Genomic DNA, 22,613 nt, shown 5'->3' with positions numbered 1-22,613 from the left:
CTGAAGAACCAGAATCAGATGGTGTTTGATAAAAAACAGTTGCTCTTTCTGAACTTTCATCTGAATTTTGTGAACTTTCATCTGATGAAACAGACTCTTCTTCTTGATTCTTCACATTAACACCAACCACTTTCATCCACTCTGTAAACAAATCTGGTTCTTTTACAATTTTAGCAATGAAAGCTTTAAACTCCCCATTCTCATCCACAAACATATCCCAGCTAAATCCTTCTGGTAACTTTTCATCGTCTTGATTGATTAGGCATGCTTTGTTGTCGGCTGTAATGTACTTATCCCAGCTGAAATTTTCTTGATTCACCAAACATGCTCTCTTTGAAGAATCCTCTATTACTTTTCTACCATGAGCCACTTGTGGTTCTTGTTGTTGATGCGGTTGGTGAGCAACCTGCTGATATATTGCTTTTCGATAATAATTATCATTTCCAAACGGATTCTTTGCTCCACTAGCTTCCTGATTCTTGCATTCTCTCTTGCAATGACCTTTCTCCCTGCATCGAAAACAAGTAACTTTAGACTTATCAAAACCCAAAGTTGAAACATGTGCATCCAAGAAATCATTTCTTCCTGTTATCATTTTGAACTTTTCTGCTCTTCTCAAGACACTATCTAGACACCATTTGATGTCCATGAGCTCCATTTCTTCAGCATCTATCTGATCGTAATCCTCTTTCGTCAGCATAGGATTTCCGATCCTCCCTGCAACCAAACCTTCATAGGATTGTAGCACAGTCGCAAGTAATGCCATGTGATCTTTTGCAATTTCTTCAGAAAAACTTTGACCATCTGGAAGATTCAATGTAATGTTGCACTGTATCACACAACCATTTCCACTTTTTGAACTTTGAGAATGGAAACTTGAAGTTGAACTCTTTGGATTAACACTCGGATATGAAGAAAAACCACTGCTGCTATTTGGACTTTGTTCAACATTTCCAGATGAGTTTCCATCACTAAAAGCAGTTTGGATTTTTGGACTCATTTCAGCCTCTTGAACACTGCCTTTGTAATACATTTTCACATCTTGTTGACCACTTGGATTATTCATCCTCGCAATCTTTTGCTGTTCAACATCTTGACCCTCAATCTTCTCGATAAACTGAGAAATCGTCAAACCATCATATTCTCCGGTGTTCTTTAAGATCATCAAATATGTACCCCACTCTTTCTGAGGTAAAGCGTCAGCTAACTTGTCGACTCATTCCTCTCGATCTTTGGTTATGCTTAACATTGACATAGATCGCACTAAGTGGCAATATCTTTCAATTAATTTCTTTGTATCTTCCCCTGGCAAACTGGTGAAAAGATCAAATTCTTTCTTAAGCAGTGCCTTTTTACTCTTAATCATCTTCTCACTTCCCTCAAATTTGATTTTAAGAGCATCCCAAATTGATTTTGAAGTTTTGTCATGTTGAAGCAATACAAAGATGTCTTCTTTAATGGCTTGCTGAAGTAGACTGATCATTATCTTTTCAGCTTTGTACATGTCTCGTTCTTTGTCATTGAATTCAGAGATCGTTTTTTCAACTTGCAGTTCAGTACGTGGTAGTACATATTTCTTCAAAATACACTCCCAAGATCTCAAATGATTAGCTTGAACCCAGTTTTCAAACCGATCTTTCCTTCCGTAATACTCCTCAATGCTCATTAGCTTCGGGGGGTTTTTGCATAGTTCCAATCTCGTTTTCCAAATTCATGTTTTGAGCAATGGAAGCCGGAGTAGTCGGGGATGTGGCAAATGCGTTATAAAATTCTTCACTCATGATTTGGTAACACGTTTATCAAGACAAAAACTTTTCAAGTGAAATTAGTCCTTCAAACGGAATTACTCCAAGCGAAATTACTTCAAACGAAATTAACTTGCGACACCAACTTCAAACGGAATTAAAGATTCAAGCGGGATTGAGAATTCCAAACGGAATCAACTAATTTCGTTTGAACTGAACTACACAATCTAATTTCGCGCGGAATTAAACACCAATTTCAAACGGAAATATGTTTTGAAACGAAATTATAATTTCGTTTGAACTGATTCAAACGGAATTACTAATCTCGAGCGGAATTATCAGCGAATTCAAACGGAACTAAATCAATGTCGTAATTCCGTGCGGAATTATGATGCAAGTTCAACCGGAATTATGCTGATGTCATAATTTCGCTTTAACTGTTCAAACGGAATTATATTTTTTATCAGATTTTGATTGAATTAAGGTCCAATTTCTCAAGGCTTTGTTAAAACATGATTCCGATTATGATGTGCAAAATTCAGATCATTTTGACCGTTAAAACTTGTTCAATTGATAAAAGAAGGTGTAGAAGAGAGAAAACGAGATGAAATCAAGCTGAAAATGGCAGAACTCCTCCTCCTGAGCTCTGATACCATTTGTAGGATCGTGTGAGGACCCGAAACGAGTCGATCAGAGGTGTTCTACACAATATGAAAGGCGGAAACAATCATATTGAGTAATTCAGCAAGATTTTCACTAATAATTGTCTTGTATATTGATTTGTGAGCGATTACAGATCTGAAGACACTTCGACAGAGCTTCGCCTTCGGAAACACTCAACCTAATTCCGTTCCAAATGAACAGGAAACAACCCTATTTATAGTGTGCCTAATTCCGTTTGAAACAGACTCAAACGATATTACATTACAAGCGAAATTACAACTCACGCGGAATTATGTTAATTCCGTGCAGAATTGCACATGATATCTTCAAGCGGAATTAGACTGTTCATGCGGAATTAACAGTTTGTCTTGATTCCTCAATCTTCGTGCCATGAACAAAGCAAGACTCGATACAAGACGAAGTCGACAGACGTATGCACCAACACAATTAAATATCGGTTTTTCGTTACTTATAACGTTGTAAAAATAACTACGAATTTTTATTTATTCTATAAGAAAACTCGGATTTCAACAGGTGTCGTTTAAACAATAGAATTATGTTTTGTATTTTCGGATTTTTACGGAAAACGGACAGAGTTTCCTCTGTATTTGGAACAACCCGACAATAAAAGTTGTCGTATTTTCATCAAAATTCAACAATATTTCAATAAATTAACTATTATATGTATAATGTTTTGTCAAATGTATCAAAGCCTAACTAATATCTAGTCGAAGCGGGTCGAGCTCGGCCGCGTATGACTATAATGTCTAAAATCCATAACTATGTAATCGAAATTCCGCGCCGTTTAAAAGTTACCGGGTCTTGCATTCACTGTTTTGACTGCCGTTGACCGAGTCAACTAAGTTAACCCGGTTTGACTCGCTGAGTTGACTGAGTCAACTGGGTTGACTCGGTTTGACCGAGTCTGACCGGATTTTACCACGTTGACCTGCTGACCAGTTCTGACCCGACCCGAATCGTTGACCCTTATGGACTGTCTTGACCAACTTTGACCGGGTTTGACCCGAAACCCGAACACGAATCTGAGCCAGATCTGAACCCGAACTGGAACCAACTAAAACTTGAACCAAACTAACCCGAACCATACTTGCACTTGCTGAACTAGAACCCGACACGAAATCCGAGCCTGATGTTGAACCGAACCCACTTCAGCCGCCGTCGCCGGCCATTATTCCGGCCGCTGTGTCGTCGTCGTCTTCAATAAAAATTGTAACTTTCACCATCAACTTTTAAAAAAAAGGAAAATGTAGAGAACAGGGGGGTGGTCCTTACCAGAAAAACATGCCGGACTGAACCTCAACCACCGCTGCTGTCGTTGGCTTGAACCACCGCCTCCGCAGCTCTCGATTCGTCGTCATCTTTAACTAACCTCGTCCATCATCGAAAAAAATGAGGGTTTTCAACCATAAAATAGCTTATATACTAGGGTTTTAATTGGGCCTTGGGCTAGGCTCACAAGCCCAATCCCGGTGTTTAGTGGCTCGTCAACTCATACGAACCCGTTTTCGCATCCCGAACTCCACGTAACATCGTAGACTAAATTTTATGGTTAAATGTACGCGATATAGTGTCGGTTGACGTTCGCGCTTTCGTTCGTCGTATACGGTAAAAATTGCGTAAAATTACGTCGTTTGTCGCTTTAAACCGTTTTTCAATCCGGTTTCGACTACGGATATTAAATTTTAATTACGACACTAAAATATATCATAAAAATTTAATATTTGCCGGCATTGTCAGTATTTTGTTCGTTTTCAGTTTGTTACCGTTTAAATTCCAGCAGTTTCTCCGCAAATCGTCATACGCGTACTGAATTGTCGGATAGGCGTTTCTAGGCATCCTAAAGGCCTAATTAAGTTAATTTGCCTTTTAAACAGTATTTATTATCGGTTTAATCACTTGTTAATCACGTAATTAAGAACCATTAATTACCAGTTGTCACTAGGGATGGGATTGGTACAGTACCCGTACCTATACCCGTACTAGTACCGAAAATACCGGTACCGAATTTGAACAAAACTAGGTACCAAATACCGTTCCGAATATATAGGTACGGTACGGGTACGAGTACGGGTATTTTCGGTACAATACCCGCTTGGTACCATTTTGTTTTTATTTACTTTTTGAGCACTTGTATGAGTACTAAATAGGTAAAATTGACATGAGTACCAATATAGTACGAGTACCAAATAGGTAAAATTGGTACGAGTACCAATACGATATGGGTACCATATAGGTAAAATTAATACGAGTACACTATAAATACCATAATATGAAATAAAACATAATACAAAAAAACTTTTAAAGGTATACATAGAATTCGGTACCAGTACCCGTTTTTACCCGTACCCGTACCCGTACCAATACCGAAAGTACCGAATACCAAAATCAATAAAACTGGGTACCGATACATGTACCAAATACCTAAAATCGGTACGGGTACAGGTACGGATACGGGTACGGTACGGATACGAGTACGGGTATTTGGGAAAAAAAGCCCATCCCTAGTTGTCACAGATATGACATCTAACAACCTAACAGACTATAAAACACTGATGTGATAAATACTGTTACATATAAACACTGTTAACATAAACACTGATGCAATATCTGCTATTGATGCTGAACCACTGTTGTTGTTGGGCAATGGTTCACCTTTGGTTGATCAGGCCTTTGGTTCATTAGTGCTTATCTTCAAGAGGACTTTGGTCTTCATCAGTGCTTTGGTCTTCAACAGTGGATGATCTTCATCAGTCTTTGTGTACAACAGTCTTTATATCCAACAGTTGTTAGGCAGATCAGTGCTTTGCCTTATTAACTTGTTATAACCACTGTCATTGGAGGAAACTTAGATGGGCAGTGCTTATTGTGGATCAACTGTTGGGATCCAGTTTTGGCTTTCCATATCATCTGTTCTTCAGGGTCTGATCACCTGGTCCAACACGTTATAAATTACAAATAATGAGCTAATAGACGACACATATTTAGATAAATCATCAAGACCCTTAACAATTTGACCATATGATTTAATCGTGTGTTTTATCTTAGATGGGACAACTCGAAAAGAAAATTAACTAAAAGGATAATATATTAAACAGGTCAAAACCGCTCAAAGTGTATTTTAGTGCATAAACCTCTGTAAGCGTTTATTAAAAAACGAACACTATTTAAATAAATTATTTTTTTATAAATATATTTGTTACACTAACTTTCATAAAAAAAAGTGTGTTGGGTCCTAATCTGACCTGTACCAAAAGTTAGCCGTGTTGACTTGTTACTTGACCTGCCCTTTGTCCACCTATTACATTTATTCAGCTTATCATATATATTCACATCTATTTATGAAGAGGTAACTTTGACTTTTGTAGCCAAACAAATTATTTTTCATCTGAAAATAAAATGAACACGTAAGCAAGAAACAAACAATTCATCGAACAGTCGTTTTTAGAAACACCTGGTGTGCGAAAGTTTAAACTTTGAACCCAAAAGCACAAACCCTTAATAAGTTACATCCATTTTGATCCCAGAGAAATTAATAAACCCAAAATGTAAAAACCAAATAACCATTATAACAATCATTTCCCACATGATGTGTAAAAGTATAAATGCAAAAAAATGTGAAACACATGGCCCTGAAAGATTATTTGTGAAACACAATAAATCGTGGAAACAAATCAAGTACACAACTAAATTCAAAACTACATATTTGGGATAGATTATTTATGAAATTGTAGAAGCATGCTTTAACCAAATTGCATAAAAGCTCAAGGTCTGATTTGGTGGCCAAGTTCTGAATGCTTAACATCAAACTGCATCAGATGCAACAAATAAATGAAGGATTGAAATATGAATACAAACAAAATGCTTCATACGAACCGTAATATATAATAAATTTAAAACCACATTACATTATTGGCTTCAATTAGAATAATCTTCAACGTCTGCATCTATTTATCAAACTCATTAAATTTACCTCTAAATAGCCACCAAGAGATTATTCTGCAATTGAATTGAAAATGTATTAAACTTTTGATTGAAAATAAGAGCAGATGGCAAGGAGATAAAGTCTAGGGTTTGTCTCGAGAGATTGTGTATACATAACATACCATTAAGCGAATCAACATGGGGATGATTGTGGTGTTAAGGATGATGATGCAGCAGTGGAAGAACCTAGGGTTTGACATCAAGTACGAAAACAAACAACCAACAATAAGAGAAATTAAATGATTAGGGATAACTGACCTTGTAGCTTGCGATGGTAGACAAAGAGTTTTACGGTTTGGTTGAACTTTGAAGTGATCAAGGGAGGGGAAGACGATAGGTAAACATATTGAGAAATTCAAATTTTAAAATCGTTCATGAGAGAGAGGTATTGAAAGTATATATTTGGGCCCTTTAAAGATGAGAGGCAGATTTGATTTTGAATTTTGAATTTCCCCCTCAACTACTTATGTATTATATTATATGTATATGTATTTTAAATAAATGTAAGTGATGTATTTTAAATAAATAAAAGTGATATTTATGATTTAATAATGGAGTAAGCAAAGCTGAGTTGGCATAGCTCATTGGTTGCCAAGTAAGCTTTTCCTATGTCAGCAGTTATTCTCCTTTAATAGAGAAGTAAGATAATACGTTTAAACTGGTTTGAATAATGCATCTAACATTACAATAGTTCATCTAAGTTGTTAAGGTCTGACGCATAAACGAATTGTACGATTACAATGATGCATTCAAATCATTACAATGTACATTTTAAAACCACTTGTAGTTTAACACGCATATATACTGATGAAACAATGGTTAACCGGGCAGGGTTAACACACTGGTCTCGTCAAGAAGGGTTAATCCCTTCCTCTCGAGGATCGCTGGCTGGATCACCGGTGGTCGATCTCCTGCACAAGGAAACAAGCCGTGACTCGTAACAAGGAGGATGGGGTGGGGGGTGCTCCTTGTTACCACTCTCCAGCGTAAGAATCAGTAGTTTGCTTGAGAAGCAAAGTAAGATAGTAGTAGTAGTGAGAGAGTTGTGAAGAGATACCTCAAACCTGGTTTGGGGTTGGTATTTATAGCCGAGGAGTGAAGGAGGAGGATGATGGATGGACTGACGACGTGCTGCACCTTTGCAGGTGTGTCAGGCTTGTCGGTTGTGGAGGTTACGCCACGTCAGTCCATTGCTTACGTAGCTCTGACAGGTAACTGCCATTGGTGCCACTTGCACTGTGGTGTCAGTCCCACTTGTTGAGTGCATAGGATGCGGTGCAAGCCGCATCGCTGCATGCGGTAACGTCTGAGGTTACCGCGTCTCCTACTTGTGATCAAGAAATACGCGAGATGCGGTGCTGGCCGCATCGTCGTCCGAGGAGACTATTTGCCTGCATCCCTTGTCGTGACGAAAATGCCCATATGGTGCGGTGCCAGCCGCACCGTTATGTTCATCTTCTTCTATGCCTAAGGTAAGGCTTCCTTGTATTGATAGAAGTGTTCACTGGACGCGGTGCGAGGCCGCATCGCTGTGAATACTTCCGTTTTCATACACCAGATGTGATGCTATGTCGCATCACCCTACCGTTCTCATGTTCCATGTAAGTCCTCCTTCGTTACTAGATAGATTGGATTCAACCCTTGTGCCGACACATTCTCGCATGGGCACAAGTAGGTTGTTAGCTGGTGGGGGTTTTGATAAGGGTAATGGTCACTCGCGGTCGATGCTGACGCGAGATCTGGGACCATACCCCTTCAAGTCCCCCCAGTCTAGTGTTGCTGCCACGTACAAGTTGTATGTGGGAGGAGTACTGGACTATGGTGTTTGGAAGGTAGTTTGGAGTCTGGAGAAGATCCTAGACCATGTGGATGGTCTTTTCTGTATGTAAATCAAGCTGGAGGTCTGGAAGGGTCATCTGACGCCTCTTCCGTATCGGTGAAGGAATTTCGTCTGATGCGAAATTCTCAGCCGTTTTATGTCACCAAGTGGGTTGCCACCTGTTGTTGTGCCGAAGGTCTCTTGGAGACTTTGTTAGTAATGCTGCACAAACTTCGAACCAACCTCTGAGATGGTGGTTTAAAGGTATGCACAGGCTTTCAACCTCTGAGAGGTGGTCTTGTCTTCAAACCAATTGTTGAAGTGGTGCATGAAGAAGAAAAGAAACTTTGGATCAATCTCTGAGATCGGGATCAAACGTAGTTGATGCTTGTAAGTGCTTTGCTCAAGCTCTATGTTCAGCATCTAGTCATGAGATGACGATCCCTTTTTTGTTGGGTTTTCGTGTTCGTCGTCATAGCTCTCTAGTAACCGCACGTCCTTTGCGGTTACCTCGTTGCGTCATTGTTGGCCATGTTTGGTCGAACAATGTAGATTTGTACTATGGGTAAATAAACATGGTCATAGGCAAGGGTATGCCCACCATTGTTTATTCTATGCGGCCCATAGGCGGGCAAACAAAGTCATAAGCAGACTTGTTACCGCTGTTCGGACGCTTGCTGTTCGACAAGGGCTTGTTTAGAGCGCTTATCAGCGTTCTTTCTGGAACCACTTACCTTCACGCTCCAATACCGAGTTTGCCTTGAAGTAGCTTCGCTCGGTGATGTGGAGTGAGCTTGGCTCTTCCGTAGCAACCAGTCTGCGGAAGCTATGGTTATGTCCGTAGCTACTCGTGAGTGTCTGCGGTTTTGCATTCCCATATTCGCTCGAAGCGGGTGTGTTGCTCGGATGTAGCTCTTGAAGGTTCAGGAGTCAGGGTTGCTGATGTGCGCGCGCGTACATTCCCTTCCTTCTTTATGTTAAAGAAGATGTTCATGTACCCTCTGCGGTTGTGAACCGGACAGGAGGGATTTGAAGCTTGAAGAGAATGAAGGCGATGCGGTTTACCTGTGTCTGAGATGCGGTTCAGTCCAAAGAACAACGCTGGTTCTGAGCATCTGACACACCTGAACGGGCTCGTGTGTGTCATGTCCGCATATTCCACGTGTGCTCGTGGGTAGTGCGGATAGGTATTATACCCCCTTATAGTATAGAGATATATATTTTTACCTATTTTTAGGGGTATGTTAAAAAACGACATGCGGTATGGGTTATGGTGCGGTATACCAGAGAAACCGCATGCCGCTTATTGTTGGATAATGTAGTCGCTTTTTCTTGCCTACGTAGCTGATCTCACGTGTGAGTTGGTGGAAGTTGGTGAGATCTTTCTGGCATGTGCTGAAATGAAAGGACATTTGCACTGCCCGAGGCATTAAATGCACTGTAGCAAGGAGTGTAAACGTCTCTTATGTCAGGCGCGTGGGCGGCCACGCGCGCGTGATAACCGTCAGCGAAAACGGCGCTTGACACGTGGTGTCGCGCAATTCGCTCTTTTTGAACGTGATGATTCGTTTTCTCCCTCCGCATTAATTGCGATGGGTATATAAGGGGAAACCGTTCGTGGTTTCCCCTCACTTGTTCGAAATTTCAAAAATTTGCCGGTGAGAGAAAACTTTTTCTTTGTCTTCTCCGACGATATTTCTTGAAGTTCCGGTGAGGTTTTTAGTTTTTCCACTCACTGTCTTCTGTTTCTTTGATATATCTGATGGCTGAACCATCAAGTCCACACAATGTGGAGGGTGAAAACCTTGAACAGCCGGTAGTAGCGGCTGATGAAGACGAAGATGATGACGTTGACGTTCCCGGTGGTGGGTTACCGGTGTTGAAGTGGTCAAAGGGTGGTTTTAAACTCCTGATGACCACTGTGCAGATGGTCGACGATTGGGATGCCACCTACCCACAAGAGGGGGATACCGGTGCCGATGCTCCGGCCGGTTATATAACTTTGTGGGCCGATTTTTTCAACGACGGCAACCTTAGGTTGCCGGTGACGGTGTTCGTTGCGGAGGTGTTGGAGTATTATCATCTCCATATCTCCCAACTTAGTCCCTTTGGAATGTTCCGAATTAGGAACTTTGAATATACATTCCGTGCCCATGGCTTGCCCGTTACAGTGGAAAATTTCCGGCGATTCTACCAGTTGACGGTGAACACCGGTTTTTTCTCGTTTACTCAACGGCATGGGAGCTTGAAGTTGATGACGCCCCCTAAGGGTGTGACAGGCTGGAAGAAGAAATTCTTCTATGTGAAAGCCTGTGCGGTCTATGCCAGCATGTCTTTCAGGAATGTCAACGTTGGAGTTTCTGATGAAGATATTCCTGTTGCCACCGCAAAGACTGTGGATTGGTTCTCTAGGCTGCGGCCTATTGAACTCAAGAAGTTGGATAACAATCAGCTGTGGGTATTGCGGATGATGCTCACTAGACCGGATAGGAAGGCAAGGCCCGTTTTGCGGGAAAAGAGTGGTGGTAAGTTTGTTACTCTTTGTTGTTTTCCTTATTTCCTAAGCCTTGTAGTAACCTGCATGCATGTGTTGTATCAGCGGATGCGGTTCGCTTGTGGAGAATGTTTGAGACCGATTTCGAGGGCCGGGTTGAGCTTATTGCGGTTGAGCTGAAGAAAGGCTTCAACCTAGAAATTCTTAGCAACTTCCGCGTACCGTCGCGTGCGGTGCTGGATGCCCCGGTGCTGGGAGATGCAAGAGGTAGTTCGTACGTTGCATTTGTTTTTCCAGTTTATCTTTTTGACTGGTTTTCTTGATTGTGTCAATCCAGGTATCCTTGCGGATTTGGGGAAGTTTGAGAAGCGCATTCCCAAAAAGTATGCGGAGAAGAAACCGGTGAAGAAAACCGCGCGGGGTCGTAGCAAGGGGAGTTCTGAAGGCTCAGTTGCCCCTTCTTCAGTTTCTGAAGCCGCAGGTACCTATCGATCTTGTTATCGCGGATATACCGATTACGTGGCAGTATCTGACACCCTTGAGGGCTTGGGTGTTGTAGGTAGTGGTGCGGCTGCGGGTGGAACTGCTGCGGTTCCCCCTATTGTTGGTGAGAAAAGAGGACCAGAGCAGAAGGCTGCTGGTGGTGGTGAACCAAAGCGTCGGAGACTGCAGACCAAAATGGCTGCTCTGGCGCAAAAGAAACCTGCGGTTGCTGCTGGTAAGTATATCCCGTTTCATTGTTTTGCATGTACAATATGTTGGATTAACAATTGTTGCTCTTTGTGTTGCAGAATCCCGAGATGCAGGGTATTCTTTCTTTGACTCCCCTTCGTCTCCCCTGCATACCGCTGCTGCGGGTGCGGGGGTACCGAAGGAGACTGTTGTGCCCAAGGAGCCTACGGCCCCTTTTGTTGGGCCGGTTCGCGATCCCATCGTGGAGAAGACGGTGGAAACGACTGCTGACCAGATATTCGACACTGTGGATTCCTTAGACAATCTGATCTCTCCTAATGAGGGTGATGGATTGGACTTGAGGTTTTCAGATGCTGGTAAGCAGAAGTCTGATGCTGAGGTGCGGCAGCAGGATGCTGAGCCGCGGAAGTCTCCTGCTGGTGAGAAGGGTACCGGTTCGTCTGCCGGTGGTGCGGGTTATGATGGGCCTCCAATTCAGCCTGGGGAGTCTGAATTGGAGTATTACTACCGCACCTATACCCAGGGTCGAAGTACTGTTTATCACCGACCCCCCTGGACTGTTATGCAGGGGGATGATATTTCCAATGACCCTTCTGCGTGCAAGGAGATTTTGGGTGGTCTGGGCACCCCGTTTGAAGTTGATCGTGCCCGTTCGGCACCCTGTGAGCTGCGGATCAACCAACTTTCTACCATGCTAGTAGGAAGTTCCATAGTGGCGAACGCCATTTTGGAAGACTATCGGGTGTTAGGCCGCAGAGAGGATGAAGCTGCTCGCTTGTGGGCCGAAGCGGAAGAGTTGGTCAAGGCTGCTCGTGCGGGTGCGGAGCAGCTTGTGAAGGATAGAGCTGCTTTTGAGAAGCAGAAGCAAACCTCGGAGTGGGCTGCCACTGCTCAGTTGAAACAGGTTCGTACTCTTGCCAAACTCCTTTCTGATGAACGCAAGAGTTGGAATGAAAAGTTGTCCAATGAGCGTAAGAAGTGGAATGAATCTTGGGCTAAGCAGAATGACACTCTGTTTCGTGCTCGGCAGGAGTTGACGAACGCCAAGGCAGCGAACGTTGCCTTGGGCAAGGAAAAAGCTGCAGCTGAGGCAATTGCGGTTAAGGCGCAGCAGGCAGAGGCCCTGGCTGTTAAAGCGCTGGAAGAGGCCAAGGAAGCCGGGGCGCGTGCTACGAAGGCCTTGGAGGAGGCCGAAGAGAGGGAGAGCCGTTCTTCCAAGGCTCTTAAAGAGGCGAATGCTGAGCGCATTCGTTTGGATAAAGTTGTTGCCAGCCTTCAGGTATGTTTCGTTACCTCTGTTGTATATTTCCTTCATTGTTTTGAAAATGTTTATCGAGTAAACTGTTTTCTGTTTTTTGACAGGCTGAGATTCAGGCCCGGGAGGTCGCGGTTAAAGACCTTACTGCCCGCGTGTCGGTTGCGGAAGAGCGGGCTGATGCCGCTGTTGAGGCCAAGGATGCCTTGACGTCCTCTATGGACCAGCTGAAGGCTGACCGTGAGTGGTTGCGGACTCACGGTATCGCGCGTGTAAGTATCCGTTGCCTTTATATTTGCTTGGATTAGCATCCGAGACTTATGATCCTTTTATTGCAGATTGTTGAGGCTATCATGGATGCCCCTGAGACCGCAGCTGGCTTGGACTTGGTCAAGCAGCGTGCTCGTGACGCTGGTTTTAAAGCTGGTTATAACCGCTGTATTTCCCATATGAACGTCATGTCTATAGGCGGTGATATCGAAGAGCAATCCGGCTTTCGGGACGTGGATACCGAGTCGCTTCTTAAAGCGGCCGAAGCCTCCTTTTATGATACGTCCCTTGCCTGTGTAGAGGAACTGGACAATTGTTTAGAGGCTGCGGACTATGTTGATCGCCTGCGGATGCTTTATCCTGATGCGGAAGAGGAAGATCCCGCTGGTGGTGCCGGAGGAGGTGCGGGAACCAGCGGTACAAAATAGGGTTTAGGTTGGCTAGTGTGCCTCCTTTTTGTTTCCCTCTTGTATAGAATAGGAACTTTATGTAAATCCATTAAGCATCACGTGGGTGCTTGAATTTTTTGAATATAAAGTTTTTTGTTCAATTTGTACAAGTGTTTGTACTTCTTGCGTGTTTGAACGTATGTATGCGGAACTTTACCCATTTGTGAATGGGGTCAAGTATACTCCATACTTTTGTCGTATGAGTACGCGTCAATTCTGTTATTTACCCCGTTAGGGTTTTAGAATTGTGTAAGCTTTGTAAAAGCTTATATATCCGGAACTCTACCCATTTGTGAATGGGGTCAAGTATACTCCATACCTTTGTCGTATGAGTACGCGTCAATTCCATTGTTTGCCTTTTTGGGCTCAGGAATTGTGTTAAGTGTTAACAAAAACTTGTTTATCCGGCCGGATAAATATGCAAGTCTTTTTGCCTTCTGCTGGCCTATTACAATATTTGTGTGTGGTTACCACTTTGTATGGGTATCGCGAATGAAGATTTTGCCAATCTGTTTTTGGGATACCGCAAAGTGGAACACGCATTTGTAATAGTAGTAACAAACAATAATGTATAAAATTGCTTATTTATTTATTTGCCACTGGCCTGCGGCCCGATAGGTTACATAGAGAAATGTAAGAACATGGCTTACATATAACAACGTCGAAGCTGTTGTGCATTCCATGTTCATACGATAGGTTCGCCTTCTAGCGTTTGTAATTTGCACGCGCCTTTCCCTAAGACCTCTTTGATGAGGTAGGGTCCTTCCCACTTGGGGGCAAGTTTGCCTGGGCGCTCGGCATTAGATGCCTCATTGTCGCGTAGGACGTAGTCTCCTGGGTTGAAAGTACAAACGCGGATGCGCGTGTTGTAGTACTTTTCAAGTTTGGATTTATATTTGGCCTCGTTGATGGCAGCGTTTTCGCGCCTTTCTTCCAAGAGGTCCAAATCGATCCTGCGTTCCATGTTGTTGTCTAGTTTTTCAATAGCCAACATTCTAGGAGATGGGAGACCTACTTCCGCGGGGATCACCGTTTCTGAACCGTAGACTAGGCTGAAAGGTGTCTCCCCGTTGCTTGTTTTTGGGCTTGTACGGTGAGCCCATAAGATACTTGGGAGTTCATCGACCCAGCCACGCCTGGCCGTTCCCAACCGTGCCTTGATCCCTTCGACTAGGCTTTTATTGATACTCTCAACTTGGCCGTTCCCTTGCGGGTGTGCGACTGATGAGAATATGTGCTCAATATGTAGTTCTTCTAGCCATTTTTGAAATTCATCTGCAGCGAAGTTGGTGCCGTTATCGGTGACAATGCACATTGGTAAACTGAAACGGCAGATGATGTGTTCCCAAATGAACTTTCTTGTTAGCATAGCAGTGGTTGAGGCGAGCGGTTTTGCTTCTACCCATTTTGTGAAGTAATCGACCGCTACTATGATAAATTTGACCGCACCCGGAGCGTCAGGGAAGGGTCCCACAACGTCAATTGCCCATTTCTGAAAGGGCCATGCGGTTGTGACGGGGACTAAGTTGTTCTTTGGCCGCAAGGTTTTTGGAGCACGACGTTGACAGTCAATGCATTTGCGCAACTCTTTGACGGCGTCCAGGTGCATGCCGGGCCAGTAATACCCGGCATTCATGATTTTGGCCACTACCATGCGCGGTCCAGCATGTATGCCACATATGCCCTCGTGTATCTCTCGGATGAGGTATGTGGCATCCTGTGGGTTGACGCATCGTAGGATTGGCCCGAGGTATGACTTTCGGTATAAGATACCGTCTCCCATTTGATAGTGGCACGCTTTGTGTTGCAACTTGCGTGCCTCTGACTTGCTTTCGGGAGTCACACCTGATTGTAGATATGCGATAATAGGTGTCATCCATGATGATGTACCGTATTGAATGACATTGACTTGGCGTAGGGGTACCGAGGGATTTTGCAGAATTTCGATGCGTATCTCCTTTGCCAAGTGTTGGAAGCTGGTAGATGCAAGTTTTGATAGTGCATCTGCGGACTTGTTTTCGCTTCGATTAATATGGCGAATATTGAACGAAGCGAATTTGGATATTAGTTGCAGGGCTTGCTCGAGGTAGAGGATCATGATATCCCCTTTTGCGGCATAGTCGCCTCGTATTTGGCCTGCAACTAACAAAGAGTCGACGTGTGCTTCCAGATGTTGCACGCCGATTTTGACTGCTAAACGTAGCCCCGCTAACAGGGCCTCATATTCTGCCTCGTTGTTTGTGCTTTTGAAATCGAGGCGGATTGCATATGTAAGCTCTTGGCCGTCAGGGCTGACGAGTCGCAGACCTGCACCCGCACCTTCCTCGTTGGAGGCACCGTCGTTAAATAGTGCCCATGTTTCTGAGGAGGATGGCGTTGGTGCAGGAGTTTGTGCTTCTTCGCATTCTTGGATGCGATTCACCGGTACTTCGGCGGCGAAATCAGCTAAGATCTGGCCTTTAATCGCGGGGCGCGGTTTGTAGTGTATCGTGTGCGCGCCCAGCTCGATTGCCCATTTTGCTAATCTCCCAGAGATGTCAGGTTTGGATAGGATCGGGCCGATCCTGTAATTGGTTAGCACTGTGATGACGTGGTTTACGAAGTAGCGTCGCAACCGTCTTGAAGCGTGCACTAATGCTAGCACCAACTTCTCCATTATTGAGTATCTCGTCTCTGGGTCGTTGAGCATCTTGCTGATGTAATAGATGGGTGTTTGAACCCCCCCTCGCTCCACTATCAATACCGCACCCACCGCGTTGTCCGCGGCGGATAGGTATAATATGAGTGGCTCATCCTTGCGTGGTGCGGTTAGAGTTGGGAGTTGTATCAAACACTCCTTCATTTCCCGGAAGGCCTTTTCAGCCTCTGCGGTCCACTGGAATTGTTCTTTCTTTGAACAGCTCCGCAGGGTCTTGATGAAAGGATAAGACTTAGCTGCATGGTTGGCTAAGAATCTGTTGAGTGCCGCTAGTCTGCCGGCTAGCCGTTGCATATCTTTCATCGATGAAGGCGATGGCATGCGCTCGATCGCCTGGACTTTCTCCGGGTTTACCTTGAATCCATCTTTAGTCACGATGAACCCAAGGAATTTGCCTTCTTCCATTCCAAACGAGCATTTCCCTGGATTGAGCTTTATGTTAACGCTTCGCAGAGTCTGGAATGTTCTTTCAATGTCTGTGAGCATGGTATCTTCCTCCATGCTCATGACGACTAGGTCGTCCATGTAGATTTCGACACTTTTGCTTATTTGCCCGCGGAAAGTGTCGTTCATCAATTTTTGATATGTTGAGCCCGCGTTGCGCAATCCAAACGGCATCTTTATATAACAGTAATTTCCGGTGGGAGTCCGGAATGCCGTTTTGTCTTCATCCTCGATTGCCATTTGTACTTGATGGTACCCTTTGTAGCAATCGAGGAAACACTTCCACCTGAATGGTGCGAGATTATCGACTTTTTCGTCGATTTCTGGAAGCGCGTAACAATCCTTGGGGCAGGCTTTGTTAAGGTCTTTGTAATCGACGCACATGCGCCAGCCCCCGGAAGGTTTCTCTACCATGACTGGGTTGGATAACCAAGTCTGGTATTTGACTTCCCGCAGGATGCCTGCGGAGAGCAGTTCTTCGATCTGCTCTTGCATCGCCTGATTTTTAGCTGACCCAAGGTGGCGTTGGCCTTGGATCACTGGCTTAATACCTGGCAAGGTATTCAAGTGATGTTGCGCAATATCACGTGGGACCCCGGTCATGTCTGCGGGTGTCCACGCGAAGATGTCTTGGTTCCTGAAGAGAAGTTGCTTCAGGTGCGCTTTGGTGGCTGGGGACAAGGCGTGACCCAATGTGACCTTTTGTTCTGGGTATCTCGCGTTGAGAACCCATTTTTCTGGTTGGTCGTTGGGAGTGGGCCTTGCGACCTTGGTCGGACGTATTTCGTCCGACATCATTACGTCCCTGCAGGCATAGATTATCGCGACCCCCGATTCGGTTGGGAAACCGACCGCAGAGTGGGGGACGGATGTAATCATATTGAAATCTCCTTGGGATTCTCTCCCGAGGAGTACGTCATATCTGGAGGTGTGAGGTAAAACCATGAAGTTTACCTCTTCTGTCCTTGTGTGTCTTCCGTTGGAAAGACGCACAGGAAAAGTAATCTGGCCCAGGGGAAAGACAGTTTCCCCTGCGAACCCGGCCAACGGGTAATCTACCGCTTGCAACCGATCTTTGTCCTCCTGGTCGAACTGGTTGAAGCATTGTTCGTAGATTATATCAGATGTACTACCCGGGTCGATGAATAGACGCTCGGTGCAGTAGTGTGCCAGTTGGCCTGAAATAACGACGGCGCGCCTATCGCGCGGTCCGCCTCGGACTTTTGGAAAGACAACTTGCTCGTCTTTCCAGTCATTGTCCGGCCTTCTCGCCGCTTTGCGTGGCCTACCTTTCCCTCCGTGGATCATGTGGGTGGAAGCCACGTACATGGTTTTCTTCCCGGAGGAGGTACCTTCGCCATGAGGGGTGATGCGCTTGGTGGGTTTTTGCCCACCTGGCAAAAGGTGTTGCAGCTTCCCCTCCTTTAAGGCCCGCTCAATCTCCAGCCGGAGACTGATGCAGTTGTTGGTGGTGTGGCCCGAGTCCTTGTGGTACTCACAGTAGAGTGTGAGGTCCTGATTTTTCTTGGACTTCATTGGTTGGGCCGGTCGCAAGAACTGTGGGTCTGCAAGGAGGACCTCACTTGGCGACATGGTGATCTCGGTCCAGTTGCGGTCCCGAGAATCTTTTTTTGACGCCCGACTGTCTCGGGCGGGGTTGTAGTTCCTTGGGTCGAACGGGTTGGTTCGCGGGAAATATCACGATTTCCAACGTCCCGGTTGCGTTTATTGTTACGCTTGGACCCTTGGTGGGATGTTTCGGCTTGGGGCTTTGCCTTTGCCACGTGCGGTTCGAGTGACCGCTGTGTTTGGGCGTATGTCTTGACCGCGGTCATGACATCCTCCCATTTTTTGGGCAAGCCCTCCTTGCCAGAGATGGTCATGATCATCTCTCTGTCTTTGACGGCCCGGATGAAGTGGTTTCGTGCCATCTGGTCTGCCACGTCACCTATCTCCAGGCACTCTTTATTGTAACGGACGACGAATGCCTCGAGAGATTCGTCGTCCCTTCGCCAGATGTTCATGACGTCCAACGAATCACGTTCGTGGCGTCGCTGCTTGCTAAAATGGGCGAGGAACTTGGTACGCAAGTCCTTGAATGAATCCAGTGATCCCACTGGCAAAGAATCAAACCATGCCTTGGCCAGGGCCGTAAGGGTCTGGGGGAAAAAATTGCACCAAGTGGGTTCATCCCACTGGCCGTTGATGCCCGCGCCCATGAAGATGTTCATGTGGTCGTCCGGGTCGGTCGAACCACTGTATTTCTCAACGTTGAATGGGAACTTTGTCGTGGTGACACGGGCGTTGGCGATCCGCGGGCCGAACTTGGAATTTTCGGCCGCTGCCTTTGGCCTGTATGGTTCATTCGCAGGGCGCTTAGCCGCCCTTAGGTATGTGCTGCGGGGGTGACTGGGAGGAACATAGTTGCGTCCTCCCGGTCTGCTGCTGGTGTCATGTGAATCCCCGCGGTAGGTATGGTCATCAGGGTCGGTATGACCATACCCTTCGGTGTATGGTAGTGGGCCCAATCGGCTTTGAATGCCTGGGCCGCGTCGGGAGGTTGATCGCCTCCTGTCCTCGCCATGGGGGCCAAGGCGGGTATGCACCGGTCCTCTGGTGTGGGACCCGTACGAGGAATCGTCCTCGTTGAGGGTGTGGACCGAACAGTAAGACGATCCGCGGTCTTCACGTCGGCTTCTTGAAGCCGGACGTGAATGTACCCTGCCGTCGTATTGTAAAATACGATCAGCAGGGGTGTGCGGTGCTGGGGTAGGCCCAACTTGTATATGCGCTTCCGCACAAGCGCGGTTGTATGTTGCTGTCAGCAGGGCTGCCTGCTGCTCGTACCAGGTATGAACGTCCATGCCTGGTGGGATCACAGATGCGAACTGTGATAAGTCATGTCCAAACGTAAAGGAGGGACCCCTTTGTGTGGACGTGCCGATGTGTCCGGGTTGGGAGGTCGAGGCATTGACCCCTACCGGAGGTGGGATTGGGGGATTTAGGTTATCCGCAGTGTTGTTTTGGTGATCAGTCATGATCTTGAGAGAGGGAAAAGGATAGATGAGAAAATGCTAAGAGTAGCGGTGGGCGCCAATGATGAAACAATGGTTAACCGGGCAGGGTTAACACACTGGTCTCGTCAAGAAGGGTTAATCCCTTCCTCTCGAGGATCGCTGGCTGGATCACCGGTGGTCGATCTCCTGCACAAGGAAACAAGCCGTGACTCGTAACAAGGAGGATGGGGTGGGGGGTGCTCCTTGTTACCACTCTCCGGCGTAAGAATCAGTAGTTTGCTTGAGAAGCAAAGTAAGATAGTAGTAGTAGTGAGAGAGTTGTGAAGAGATACCTCAAACCTGGTTTGGGGTTGGTATTTATAGCCGAGGAGTGAAGGAGGAGGATGATGGATGGACTGACGACGTGCTGCACCTTTGCAGGTGTGTCAGGCTTGTCGGTTGTGGAGGTTACGCCACGTCAGTCCATTGCTTACGTAGCTCTGACAGGTAACTGCCATTGGTGCCACTTGCACTGTGGTGTCAGTCCCACTTGTTGAGTGCATAGGATGCGGTGCAAGCCGCATCGCTGCATGCGGTAACGTCTGAGGTTACCGCGTCTCCTACTTGTGATCAAGAAATACGCGAGATGCGGTGCTGGCCGCATCGTCGTCCGAGGAGACTATTTGCCTGCATCCCTTGTCGTGACGAAAATGCCCATATGGTGCGGTGCCAGCCGCACCGTTATGTTCATCTTCTTCTATGCCTAAGGTAAGGCTTCCTTGTATTGATAGAAGTGTTCACTGGACGCGGTGCGAGGCCGCATCGCTGTGAATACTTCCGTTTTCATACACCAGATGTGATGCTATGTCGCATCACCCTACCGTTCTCATGTTCCATGTAAGTCCTCCTTCGTTACTAGATAGATTGGATTCAACCCTTGTGCCGACGCGTTCTCGCATGGGCACAAGTAGGTTGTTAGCTGGTGGGGGTTTTGATAAGGGTAATGGTCACTCGCGGTCGATGCTGACGCGAGATCTGGGACCATACCCCTTCATATACCATCGCCCTAAAATAAATGTGTCGTGTCTTAGATACGTTGTACCAAATCTAATCCGGGTCACAAATCTCCACCTTTAACCGAACAATGTCACCACTTCCGGATCAGATTTCCTAACTGATTGAGGACCATTGAATAATTTACTAAGAAAGCAACAATTCCAAAGGGGAGGACCACATAGTTGGTCATTAGAATCTAAACGCATAAATAGGTCAGTCAGCATTAGGGATGAGCTTGGTACCGACTGGCACCGGAACCAAAAGTAACGGTTCCGAAAATCCCCAAAAGTAGGTACCGGTACCGGTTCGGTACCGGTATTTGAGGGTAAAAACCGGTACCGAAAATGTAAAAAGTCGGTACCGAATCGGTACCGAAAATGTACCTGGTTCGGTAAATTCAGTACCGGTACCGGTACATTTGCTCATCCCTAGTCAGCACATAAGAGGTATGATGTCATTATTGTAATTACTGGTTCTTTCGCTTCATATTGTAAATTTTCCCGAAAATTTTATATGTATTGTGTCTGACTCTATTTAAAAGTTCAAAAACCGTCACTAATTGGTGAAAGGTTGATTGACCCCATGCTCCCATTCTGTTAACGCTACCCCACCCTCTTACGCCCGAATAACGCCCAAACAGGTCGGCGTTTGGCCCATGTGATCGCTAAGATGGAGCCCGAGGCCACTCCTGTACACTTGATCTAGTTATCATAACTCATCTCATACTCTTGATAACAATCACCCATATGCTTCTACTCATTATTAAGCCATGGGGTATGGGGCTTGGGTTGGGGGAAAAACGCCCAAGCCATCACCCCGGGTGGGCTTGGGTTGGGGCGTGGCCTTTGGGGCTTGGCTTTTAAGCCGGGCGTGGGGCGGTATGGCCATGCTAGCTGGCTGCCTCCCATTCGCTCACCCCGCCACGTCAAGTGTTGGCCCTTGTGTGATTTTTTATAAATTTTTTGTTAATTTTTTTTAAATCTTCTGCCACGCGGTGCACCCAACCCAAGCCCAACCCACGCCCCGCCATACCCCACGGACACATAACCAGGCGGTGAGGAGGGGGGGTTGCCATTCCGCGTGTCAACAAATGCCCCAACCCAAGCCCAACCCAAACCCCACCATACCTCACGGCTTTATATATTACGTTTTAGGTTGCTTAGCTACAGTATCATCTCATTCTGTCTTCTTGTGTGTGTATTTTTAGTATTAAACCTTACTTTTTATTTTTATTTTTACAAATTTGTCCTAAAACATTTTCATTTTAAAACACAACACTTTTCACTAGATTTTGATCCCCAATACTTTTATCCTTTACAAATTTTTTCTTACGTTTCATTTTAAATTTTGCGAGTTAACACGCTACAACGTTAATGTGTGGTTCAACGTTTTTAATTCTCTTTTTTTTCTCGTTTAGTAGCTCTGTTGCAACGCCCGAATCCTAGGTCTACTTAGCTATTCTTTTTGTATTTTTACGTTTTCGTCTAATTTTTGCATGCTATCACGCTTCAACGGGGCGTGGTTTAACATTTTTATTACTTTTCGTTTAGTTTAATGGTCCCGCAATTAGGGCTGTCCAAAAAGCTTGCGGCCCGGAGCTCGCTCGGAAAAAGTTCGCTCGATATGGCTCGGTTTGAAACTGAGTCGAGCCGACTTGGCTCGGTTTGAAATTGAGCCTAGGTTGACTCGGCTTGTAACGAGCCGGATTGGCTCGATTTGACTCACTTGGTAGCTTAGCTCGGATTATTTTACTTATAATATATTTTATTTTTTATCTATTATAATCATTACGAAGAACTAACTAATATTTACATTTATTTTTAATTTGATATTCATGGCATATTTGAACGTATATTACCATGCTAATGAATTAATATTTTATTTCGTTGAAATTTAAAACATAAGTTGTGTTGTTAAACTTGATTTTGACTGGCAATGAGGTTGAACTTATTTTAAATATGTTCTTTTGAACTATCGAATAATATCAGGGCCGTTTCCGAAAATCACAATTTTTTTTGACCATGTGCGA

Source organism: Helianthus annuus, chromosome 8 (assembly GCF_002127325.2).
Source record: "Helianthus annuus cultivar XRQ/B chromosome 8, HanXRQr2.0-SUNRISE, whole genome shotgun sequence".
NCBI lineage: Eukaryota > Viridiplantae > Streptophyta > Magnoliopsida > Asterales > Asteraceae > Helianthus > Helianthus annuus.
This window is presented reverse-complemented; position numbering follows the sequence as displayed.